General features: G+C 39.7%; 1 pseudogene; it reads right to left on the reverse strand.

The window, feature by feature from the left end:
- Nucleotides 1–2,190: 2,190 nt before the first annotated feature.
- LOC149187037 (10 kDa chaperonin, mitochondrial pseudogene) lies at nucleotides 2,191–2,484 on the reverse strand (annotated as a pseudogene).
- Nucleotides 2,485–12,022: the final 9,538 nt, after the last annotated feature.

Genomic DNA, 12,022 nt, shown 5'->3' on the forward strand with positions numbered 1-12,022 from the left:
TGCTGACGCAATGCCTTGAAATCTGATATATACTCCACAGTTGATGATTCTTCTCCATAAAATCTGAGACATGAAGTTGTTCCCTGAAAATCTGTCAAATATCCTTTAAACAACGCAAATTTTGCCACCTATCTGTTGTCACACAACACCTTTTTCTTTTACCAGGAGGAGTATTCTCCCTTGAGGAAGAGTAACTCAAATTAAATCTCAAGCATTTTGCTTGTTTAAAGCATCAGGTGGTTTTGAAACATGAACTACAAAATGAGTGCCCAAAGGAGTAGATTCAAAATACATAGAGGTGCCACTGGTTTGTGTGTCTAGCTTTCGACGGCTCCCCTCTGGCTCACATACCTTTGCTTTTCACTTAATACATTCCAAAACACCGTTGGTTCATCCGCAGACTTTATCAAATCCTTTGATAGTCTATTACCCACTACAACACTGTTTGTTCCTCTGAAGATTCATTTGCAGATTTCAAGAATCTGTTCACTTCCATTCCTGCCCTTCCAGAGATGTAGTGTATAGATACAAAAGGAAGTTACAAATTTACAACATACACTTTTTAAGCTTGAAATGAAGCCATAGAAAATGGATGCACCGTTAGAATTATTATTCAAAATTTCTCATTTTGTGACCAAATCACTCTCTTTGTTTAATGCTTTAGAAAAGCAAATAACCGTATTCTATTACCGTACCACAACTAAATGATATACAGACAAAATCAATAAGAGCCATGCTAAATATGAGCTATAACTCATTCATATAGTTGAATTACCAATGTCAAGCCATTCATAGGCAAATATAAAAGAGATCAATGCTGGTCCATAAGGCAAAGTAGAAAAGAAAAGAAAAGGTACCTTAGATCACTAATTCACTCACTGAATGCTAAAAGGGACTAAAACAAGTATATAAGCAATGGGTGAAACTGTACACAGAATTGAACATCTTCATTTAATCTCAATCTAGTTCTCACATTTAGGTTTCTAAAATATGTGAACATGTCTTTGATCAACCAAAGTTCGTTGATGGAGAGGCAAATCACTTCAACAATTTCATAAAGGTGACTTAGACACTATAACCTTGATATGAGATTCAATCAATATTTAACAAAATATATTTTCTATATTTCCCAATCATTTGTGTCATGAGATGATATAAAACTATGATGATGTCAACATTGTAGTATGTTACTATGCCAAGAAATTTGAGGCTGGAGGCCTATAACCCTCCTCAATGTCTCCCACAAGGTTATTACAAACATTTTAAGAAAATGATTCAAGTCGCAAGCTTCCAAAATCATAAGAAAGAATATTATCACCTTGCAGAGCATCAAATTGGCTAGGGAGATGAGTAAGAAGGCTCACTTCCTTGAATTTGATCTTGACAAGTCATATAATATAATTAAGTGAGGATTTATTGTAAGCATGCTACATGGGTTAGATTTTGTTTAGCAAAGCAATCAACACCCTTTTCTTTGATTTTTGGTAGACTACTCCCTTTGGCCCGAAAGCCAACCCCTATTACAATGAAAATGATCAACTTTACAGAGAAATAAAGCTACTAGCTTTAAGGAATGAAATCCTAACAATAAACTAAAATAAAACAATCCCTGGCATGTTACAGGAAATCTGGAAATGATGAAATGAAATGCTTCAAATCTGAATTAGATCCACGGTTGATTGCTGACCCAATGCCTTGAAATCTGATATATACTCCACAGTTGCTGATTCTTCTCCATAAAATCTGAGACATGAAGCTGTTCCTTGAAAATCTGTCAGATATCCTTTAAACAACACAAATTTTTCCACCTATCTGTTGCCACACAACACCTTTTTCTTTTACCAGGAGGAGTATTCTCCCTTGAGGAAGAGTAACTCAAATTAAATCTCGAGCATTTTGCTTGTTTAAAGCATCAGGTGGTTTTGAAACATGAACTACAAAATGAGTGCCCAAAGGAGCAGATTCAAAATATAGAATGTAACAGTGCATCATATATACCTTTTATTTATCCCCAAGACTATGATATGATATGACTGAGAAAATAGAATAGAAACTATTTGTTTTTTATTATTAGAACTTACAGCGAAATTTTTCTTCCCTAAAATTGTTTTTTGTCATTTGTTTGTAGCATAAGTTATAAAGCCTCTCCACGGTTATTCTCACTATGGTTTTCCTGTAGGCAAAAAAAACTCAATCTTGCAAAATCCCAAGAATATCATCCTCTCGATACAAGTGGTACTCTTTTTCTGCAAGTTTTACTTCTGTGCCACCATATTCAGGAAGAAGAACACGGTCACCCTCCTTGACACTAACAGGAATAGTGTTTCCATCCTTGCTACAAGAACCAGGCCCAATTGATATGACCTTTCCTGAGTTCAACTTGCCAGTGCTCTGTGGAAGCAAAATGTTGCCAGCGGTCTTGCTTGGAGCAACAACTTTCTCTATCAAAACCCTGTTAAGCAAGGGGATAAGCTTCTTCGCCATTGGTTTGATACTGTAAGGGAAGAAACCCTTATAATCAGAGGCCTTTTTATATAGAGACCCTGCAATTGCAAAATCCTTCTGCCTCCACCATCACACAGAAGCGCACAACATTCGGCATCTGTGGAGACTTGCATTCGAACGCCATTGTTGTTCATTGTCTTTTGTGTGGCTAAAAGAGGAAGTGAAGCCTATTTCGACCCTTGATAAACTCAATGAGATTGCATGCTCTGTACATTGGGTTACATTTGCAGTGAACCCAATACAGTGACATGAACGTTGGACTGAACGATGCCAAGAGAAGGACTGACTCTATTGCATAAGCGTGGTGTGGCTTCTCAGCGTGATGTTAAGGCGTGGCTGCTCAGTGTGGTGTTAAGTGCCGGCTTCAATACAAAGCGTCCTCTCTATTATTTCTTCAGTTACACCATCGGATAAGTGTAGGATATTGTTCTTACGGTTTGGTCAAATGTTGCCATCATTAATATCATCCAATTGAATTATATAATATGTCAGGACTACGTTCTTCGGCCTTTTAGTGGACGCAGTGCTTTATGCTGTTGAGGGTATTTTTTTTTAGTATACTGCGATATTCTATACTTTAACATTGTGCAAATGAATGCAAATTGATATTTGAGTTTGCTGTCCAGTCACATCAGAACTATATTTTTTTCATTAAGAGTAAAAGTTTTGCAGCAGAAGTTTTTGCTACAGTATGCATTCAATCATATCCATGGTGGGAATAGTTCTCACTGGCAAGGAGAACTATCCTGAATGGTCCCGGATGATAAAACACACCCTCATTTTCAATGAGTTGTGGAAAGGAGTGTGTGTCGGAGACGGAGAAAATGAACCAGTACAGCTTACCTCAGACAAAGAGCTCGTCATTTGGGAAAACAAGAACAAAAAAGCTTATGCATTAATCGCAACATCTGTAAATGAAGAGGTGAGTCGCCATATTTCGTCATATTCCACTGCCTTTGAAGCCTTACAAAAGCTGAAAGAACTCTATGACCCACATTATGCATTTGAAGTTGTTCAACTCATGATTAAACTCTTCACTCTTGAACTGCAAAATAATGATCCTCTTGCTCTTGCATCTGAAGTAAAGTCTATAACGCATAATATCAAATCCACTAAGGTTGAATTGGATATTCCTCTTATCGCTTTTCTCAAGGCACTTTATCCTACTTACTCCAATTATCTTGAGTCATTGCAAGCAAGTGGAAATCTCAAAGATATAACCTTTGAATCTCTTGTGAAAAAGTTTGCTGAAAGAGAGAAAGCTTTTGGAAAGAAGACAGCCCCTGAATCTTATGAAGAGGTTGTGTGCCTTGCTCATAAAGAAAAACATCCTGCTCAAGATTCTACAAGACGAAGAGGTGGTCGAAGAGGAAGAGGAAGATATTTTAGAGGTAGGGGGGCAGACATTCTCAAGGAGAAAAGGCAGATCTGCACTGCATACACTGCAAAAGAAATGGATCACATGATGCCTCTACAATGCAAGCTACCATGGGACAAAAATGAGTAGAAAAGAAACCAACAAAAAGGTAAAACTGATGATACAGACAAAGGTAAAGCACCTGAATCCACTCACTATGTTGTGGCACAATGTAACATTGGAGTAAATGAAGATTTATTTAATGCTTCACTTGCTTCTTGGAAAAATGATTGGTTGCTTGATTCAGGAGCAACCTACCACATGACTCATAGAAAATATTTTTTTGAAGATTTCACTGACAATGTTGATGGAGCAGTCTACTTTGCAGACCAATCAAAAATCAAGCCATCACGGCTTGGCACAATCAGGCTTAAACTGCCTGGTCTTCCAGACTTTATTTTGCATCATGTTCTATATCTCCCACAGCTGAAGAGAAACTTGCTGTCCTTGGTCCACATCCCACAGCAAGGTCACTCCATTCATATGTTTCATGGCAAGCTTGAGATAAGAAAAGCATCTGACCACTCACTTGTCATGAGGGGAATAGAAGAAGAAATGCTTCTCAAACTGCAAGGAACCCCTGCTCATGCACAACATTTCTCATACAATTCTCATCATGGAGAACGTACACTTCGCTCAAGTTTATTATGGCATGCTAGATTTGGATATTTGAACTTTGACAGCCTCCGCTTGTTGAAGAAAAATGGTGTTGTTGGTTTGCCTACAATTCCTAAGAAACTTAAGCAATGTGATGCTTGCATTCTAGGAAAGCATAGCAAACAGTCTTTTCATGATTCACATTCAAGAGCACATAGAAAACTTGAACTCATTCATTCAGATTTATGTGGTCCAATGCCTGTTCCTTCTGCAAATGGAAATAAATATATCATGACATTTATTGATGACTACACCAGAATGTGTTGGGTTTATTTATTGAAGAACAAATCTGATGCTTTTCAAACATCCAAGAATTTTCATAAAGGGATTGAAAATGATGCACAATTTCATATTGGGTCTATTCGCACTGATAATGGAAAAGAATACACATCAAATGAATTTGAAAACTATCTTCGCCAACATGGGATCAAACATCAAACAACTGTGCCTTATAATCACCAACAGAATGGTGTAGCGGAAAGAATGAATAGGACAATCTTAAATATGGTACGATCCATGCTCTTTTTCAATAATGTAAAGATAATGTTTTGGGCTGATGTTGTTCTATGTGCTACATATATAAAGAATGGATGTCCATCTAATGCTATTAGAAACAAGACTCCTTATGAAATGTGGTATGGACATGTTCCTTCGGTAAAGCATCTCAGGGTCTTTGGTTCCACCTGTTATGCCTTGATACCAAAGGTACGTAGAAACAAATTTGGTGCTAGAAGTCGTAAGTGTATCTTTCTGGGATATTCAAACACCTCCAAAGCATACCACCTCTATGATGAAGTAAATAAGAAGTTTGTTGTATCTATAGATGTAATTTTTCTTGACTCATCCAAAACTGACAATGTTGTTGAGCGGCAACTTGATCGCTTGGATAGATTCGCAAAAGCAAAATCATTTCCAGAATTTGATAATCAGATTCCACATCTTGAAGGGGGGATTCCTATATTAGATCAACATGTGGAATCTTCTTCTGAAGAACAATCTCCCCCGCATGAAACTCAAACAATGGATGATGCTTTAAGTGATGTAATTGATAGAATTGGGAGACTCAATCTTGATTCAGTCCCAACTCAATCAATGAAGTAGCCTGGACCATCTAAAAAAGGTCCCCCAAGGTGGGTGACAAAGACACTTGAAAGTGTTCATCCTGATGAAGTTGGAAAGACAGGAACCAGAAATTCAAACCGGCAAAATGGAGGTGATGTAGATGACTCTAATTCACCTGTTGATATGGATGTTTCTTATGATTGTGAATTGAACTTGTCTACAGATATTGAACCAACTTCCTTCAAAGAAGTTGCTTCTCATGATGAATGGAAAGAAGCGATGCAAAAGGAGTATGATGCCCTCATAAAGAACGGCACTTGGAAGCTGGTTGATCCTCCATTAGGAACCAAACCAATTGGCTGCAAGTGGGTCTTCAAGAACAAGTATAAAGCTGATGGCTCACTTGACAAGCACAAAGCTAGGCTTGTGGCAAAAGGTTTTGCACAGAAGGAAGGGGTTGATTATGAGGATACTTTTTCCCCCACAACAAAATGGGTTACCATCCGGACACTTTTTGCACTAGTAGCTCAGAACGGTTGGAAAGTCCATCAAATGGATGTAAAAACTGCTTTCTTGAATGGAGATCTAAAAGAGAATGTTTTTATGTCCCAGCCTGAAGGATTTGTTGTGAAAGGACATGAACATAAAGTATGCAAACTTGTGAAGTCCTTGTATGGCCTCAAACAAGCACCGCCAACCTGGTATGAAAAACTAACTAAGCATCTTCTGAAACTCAATTTCAAACATTTTGATCTTGATGATGCAACTTTATTTGTTAAGAAAGTTAGCAAAACAGTTGTATATCTTGTGGTATATGTAGATGATCTTTTGATGACAGGGAACAATGAAAGCTACATTGCATCCATAAAGAAGGAATTGGGGAAAAGTTTTGAAATGACTAATTTGGGCTATGTTCATTACTATCTTGGCATTGAAGTAACCCAACATCCAAAGTCCATATTTCTTTCTCAAAAGAAATACATTGGAGATCTGTTGAACAGGTTTGGCATGACAAAGTGCAATCCTCTTACTACTCCAATGGAACAAAACTTAAAGCTCACATCTATTGAAGGAAAAGAATTTGAGGATGCAACAAAGTATAGACAGCTTGTAGGAAGTCTCAACTACCTAACTACCACCAGACCAGACATTTCATTCGTTGTTGGAATCCTCTCCAGGTTTATGCAAAAGCCTTGTGAGGGACATTGGTCTGCTACAAAAAGAGTTCTAAGGTACTTGAAGGGAACTCAAGACTTTGGAATCAAGTATACACATGTGGACGACTTCAGCTTGATTGGATACTCTAATTCAGACTTCAATGGAGACAAAGAAACCGAGGTATCAACTTCAGGATATGCTATGAGTCTTGGATCAGGAGCTGTCTCCTGGAGATCACGCAAACAGTCAGTTCCAGCAGATTCCACAACAGAAGCAGAATACGTGGCAGTAGCGGAAGCAACAAAAGAAATTATGTGGCTCAGGAAAATTCTTGAAGATTTGCAGGTAAAACAAGTACAATCAACTCCACTCATGATTGACAATACCTTTGCAATAAAGTTGGCCAAGAACCCAAAGTTCCATGATCGAACGAAGCACATCAATACTAAATATCATCTGATTCGACATCGTGTTGAGGCCAAAACAATCCATCTCCGTCATTGTTCCACAAATGAGCAAATTGCAGACATCTTCACCAAAGCGCTTGGAAGAGAAAAGCTTGAACGATTCAGAATGATGCTTGGACTCACCAACATCCTTTCAGATTAAGGGGGGAATGTTGACACCTAATTCTTGTGATTGGGTGAATTTATGTAAATAAATAAATTAGAAATATAAACAGTCATCAGGAGATGAACTGATCAATCTCTCCCTCATGTATATAATAAAGACCTACCTAATGGAATAAGACAGTCGAATCATTTTTGTATTATGGAGTTACTGCCTAACCTGACAATAATTAATGAGCAATTTCCATGATAGAGGTGTATTTTTTGCCGTCCAACAAAAAATTCAGCCCACTTGACAACTCCAGGAATAAAAGATCACTCGACGGGTAGAGTGAATCCGTTGGAATTTCTGAAATATTAATACGAATGGCACAAGTTCGATTAATCGTAGGCAGAGACGCAATCGACTAGAGTTATGGATAATTCAAAGGTTATTGTTCCTTCGATCGAACATTATAATGACCAATGTACAACCGATACCAATATTACTCCTTTGATGAGGCCAGGTCAATATCACAACGTGAAACAATTCGAATGACCAATGTGAAGAAGGATAGTCAAACTAAAGAAAAAAATGAATACCATCAAGAATATCTAAAGATGAAACAATTCGAATGACCAGGAGAAGGATAGTCAAACTAAAGAATAAAAATGAATACCATCAAGAATATCTAAAGATGGTATGTAATTGAAACGATTCAATATCACAACGTGAAACAATTCGAATGACCAATGTGGAGAAGGATAGTCAAACTAAAGGAAAACAAATGAATACCATCAGGAATATCTAAAGATGGTATGTAATTGAAACGATTGTAATGCACCTTTAGAGGCTCACCGATAAGCCTTATTTCCACGACACAACAAAAAATTTTGAAACCTCAAAGTAAGTGTTGTCAACCTTTAAAATGTACGGCTTGAATGATGCTCATTATAAGGCTTACAACGTCATACTTTATAATATAAGAAACCGAGGCTAACTCCGACAACTAAAGGACTCTCACATTTCCCATTGCATTTTAGACGTTGTATTCAACGCTCATATAACATTAGACAATGTAGTTATCTGTAGAGGCCCACAAGTTGTTGACTAGGGAGTAGTCTACCTAGGTGGTAGAATGGCCCATTTTCCGTCACTGGTCAGAAAATCGTCCGACTCCAATCACAGAAATGTCTCCGCCCTCCGCCACCCTCCCCAGGCAATCCTGACATTCCCTTCTAGGCCTGACAAAAAATCGGATTCGGATCGCAGGGATGGCAATCCTGACAATCCCTGCTAAGGCCTGACAAAAAATCGGATTCGGATCGTAGGGAATGGGGCCTGATCCCCTGACAAACTACTCCGATCGGGGACGAGCTATTGCAGCCGCGGAGTATTGTTCCGAGGAGCTCCTTATTCCAGTTCCAATTAGAATTGTCACCCGCGCACTGCAATGCATAATCGCTCTCCAACCCGCGCTGTCTCGAGCATGAAGGCTCTATATTTCCATTTTGTTTGAATGAACCAACATTGTGAAAAGCAAAGCAAACACACAAACCAGTGGCGCCTCTATGTATTTTGAATCTGCTCCTTTGGGCACTCATTTTGTAGTTCATGTTTCAAAACCACCTGATGCTGAAGACAAGCAAAATGCTCGAGATTTAATTTGAGTTACTCTTCCTCAAGGGAGAATACTCCTGGTAAAAGAAAAAGGTGTTGTGTGACAACAGATAGGTGGCAAAATTTGCGTTGTTTAAAGGATATCTGACAGATTTTCAGGGAATAGCTTCATGTCTCAGATTTTATGGAGAAAAATCAGCGACTGTGGAGTATATATCATATTTCCTGTTGTTATTGATATTCCTGTTGTTGCTTCTGTAACAGTTCAGGTATGTACTTCTCCTCCGTCAAAGGGCAATTCTCAGATAGTCTCTGATGCTATGAATAAGACGACCAGCTCGGGTTCAAGTCCTTCCCCTCTGAGCCAAGGGAGCGAAAGATTTGTGGGCGTCATATAATTATATCCGGCGGATGCTTCCACGCCTGTGGTCAATAGCCCATATAACCCGAGTTGCAGAGGGTGAGGAGGAGGAGGACGATTCGCTTGTGATAGAGGGTTAGGTGGAGGAGCCGCAAGAAGCGTCGGAGGTGGGGGCAGAGCATTTCGAGGTAGAGTTGCAGGTGGTGTGGGACCAGAGGAAGGTCGTGGATTTGAGGCGTGGGAGCGTGCTAGAGCCAGCGGTGGGTGGAAGCTGTGGTGGTGGAGCCAGTAGCAGATTTAATGGAGTTGCCGATGACAGAGAAGGAGGGTGTGATTCTTAGGATGATAAGTCATTATCATTTGGGGAATATATTGTATATAGAATTGGTGAGTGATTAAATGAAAATGAATAACACTCGGGAATCAAATAAAACAACTCATTCTTTTATGTTTTCGCTCAATCCTTTACATCTAATGTTTGCCCTGGATTCCTAAATCCCTTGATACATTTCCAGCTGGACATGTGTGAATGATAAAGCCGCATTGCCAACTCAACCTGGTTTCCCCTCGGTGATCTCTAATTTTAGTGAATGAATTCTTAGAGATGGTGTAATCCATCGTTTTCTTTTATCCATTTCTACAGTCGTCAGTGTATTGGAATGTATATAATTTTCGGAGTTTCAAACGAATTTTGTACAACATTGGAATGTATATAATTTTCGGAGTTTCAAACAAATTTTGTACAATAACTTTGATTTTAATACGCTATGTTTTGGCAAATGTAGAAACTTGGAATTTCATCCATTTCTACTGTAGTCAAAATGTATATACTTTTCCGAGTTTCAAACGAATTTTGTATAGAAAATTGGGATTTATCCATTTCTACTGTAGTAAGTATGTAAGTATATAGGAATGTATATAAACGAATTTTCGTACTACTTTCGTTGCTGGCCACCAATTACTACGCTGTGTTTTGCAAATGTAGAAAATTGGGATAAAAAGAAAATAATTTCAAAATACATTTTTGGCCAATAAAACAAATAATTTATATTAAGTGAAAAAACAAATTACAGGACAGTTTAAAGAAACGCTTTAAGTTAAAATTACACTTAACATAATATGTCTTATTGTGCATAAATAATAGGAGTAGTCTACCTAGGCGGTAGAATGGCCCGTTTTCCGTCACCGGCCGGAAAATCGTCCGACTCCAGCCACGGGAATGTCTCCGCTCTCCACCACCCTCCCCTGGCTCAGCCACCCTCCTTCTCCGCCACCCTCCCCTGGCAATCCTGACATTCCCTGCCAGGGCCTGACAAAAAATCGGATTCTGATCGCAAGGAATGGGGCCTGACATCCCCTGACAGACTACTCCGATCGGGGACGAGCTATTGCAGCCGTGGAGTATTGTTCTGGGGAGCTCCTTATTCCGGTTCCAATTCGAATTGTCACCTCCCTGTTTTCCGTCACCAGCCGGAAAATCGTCCGACTCCGGTCACGGGAATGTCTCCGCCCTCCGCCACCCTCCCCTGGCTCCGCCACCCTCCCCTAGCAATCCTGACATCCCTGGAACAATACTCCGCGGCTGCAATAGCTTGTCCCCGATCGGAGTAGTCTGTCAGGGGATGTCAGGCCCCATTCCCTGTGATCCGAATCCGATTTTTTGTCAGGCCCTAGCAGGGAATGTCAGGATTGCCAGGGGAGGGTGGCGAAGAAGGAGGGTGGCTGAGCCAGGGGAGGGTGGCGGAGGGTGGAGACATTCCCGTGGCCGGAGTCGGACGATTTTCCGGTCGGTGACGGAAAACGGGCCATTCTACCGCCTAGGTAGACTACTCCTGTTGACTAGTGCGAATCAACCATCAACGATGATGTTATGCCTGCAAACACATCACTCTTGCACTGACTTTACAATGGATGTAAGTTGCCACAACAAAAGAAAGGGATTCCACAATCTATCTAGACTTTGTCCTTGATGTTTACAATTGTGACTTTTTCTACATGATATTTGAACATTCGAACAATGGCTTCTGTTCTGTTGCTCCGTCCATTACTGTTGCAACCTTCCCTCTGGGATTGAAAACCTTTTGAGATTGGCTGAGCGTAGGACGAGGCTGAGCTAGGTAGCCACAACATGCGCACATTACACAACAAGGATTATCGTAAAGCTTTCCATCTTCAATACACCCAAGAGATCGACACTTTCTTTGAATTGGAGGGCACCTGCAAAATAATCTCAAGCTTCAAGCTAACTCCATGGTTCTCCCACTCATGTTCCTAGAGGTCCTTGGAGAGAGATTGGCATGAACTAAGTTGGATAAGAGTGTTTTTGCATACCAAGCATAGCCGTTGCCGCTGAAAACCAAAGAATAGGAAACGAAAAGGAAAAATGCCAAAAATAACACTTAGGTTTGACAAGCTAACATACAAAACATTTAGGGTTTCTGGAGCAGGTGTGAAAGACAACACAAACAAGGCCTGAGGATGCAGTTTTATTGGTTTGGGTCGTGACTGGTAATGAAACGGTCACGTAGGATCAATAGAAACAATCCTAAGAGATAGAGGGCAGGTTCACACTAAGGTTTCCAGAGAACGTCCGACATAAACGAAGAAACCCAACTCTTAGAAAGGATTGCCTCGAAATGAGCGGGGAGAGAGGCGTTAGGGTAGGAGTAGACTGTGAATGCAAAATAGGCGTT

This window comes from Pinus tabuliformis, chromosome 3_1 (genome assembly GCF_031772625.1).
Source record: "Pinus tabuliformis cultivar Carrire ecotype Pingquan chromosome 3_1, CPIR1, whole genome shotgun sequence".
Taxonomy (NCBI): domain Eukaryota; kingdom Viridiplantae; phylum Streptophyta; class Pinopsida; order Pinales; family Pinaceae; genus Pinus; species Pinus tabuliformis.